Consider the following 635-nt stretch of genomic DNA (forward strand, 5'->3'; position numbering starts at 1 on the left):
CTTCATTCATCTTTGCTCTGGACAAGGAGACACCCATAGTTGCATGTAGATGGCTGCTTGCAAGCTTTTAAGATCCCAGTTGCTACTCACCAAAGTAGGAGGTGGAACAATGTTTTGTGTAGTATCATGCCAATTGAGCTAGATGTATCCTGCTGCTATGGTCCTGAGCCCACCAGTTCATCTACTCGGTCCCTCTGGGTAGCTGGCTGTGACCAAGAAGTGACTGCAGCCTTGTCCCTTGTCAGCTCTACTATACACCTGGGAATTCTTATAGATCATATACACTTACAGGACCATTGTCTGCCAACCCTATACATGGTCTTGGGTATACTCCCCTCTGCAGAGACATACCTAATAGTTCAGTCTGTCCACCTGTATACCTATGTTTACCTTCACTGACAACAGTACTTACTGTATGTGCAAAACGGTTCATCTTTGTTGCCTGTACCTCCCATGTACCCCTCTATGTCTTCCTCTTCCTCAATGCCCCCATGTTGATCACTAACATTTGGTGCATGGCCCTTCTCTTCACCCAAATCAGTACTTGTCTCTACCTATCTAACCGTTTTCCCTCTGCTCCCACCCCTGGTAACGAACAAAGAAAATTTCCTTCCATATATAAACCTTTCCTTGAC

This window comes from Orycteropus afer, unplaced genomic scaffold (genome assembly GCF_000298275.1).
Source record: "Orycteropus afer afer isolate SDZICR_OR568_19922 unplaced genomic scaffold, OryAfe1.0 scaffold00538, whole genome shotgun sequence".
Classification (NCBI taxonomy): Eukaryota; Metazoa; Chordata; class Mammalia; order Tubulidentata; family Orycteropodidae; genus Orycteropus; species Orycteropus afer.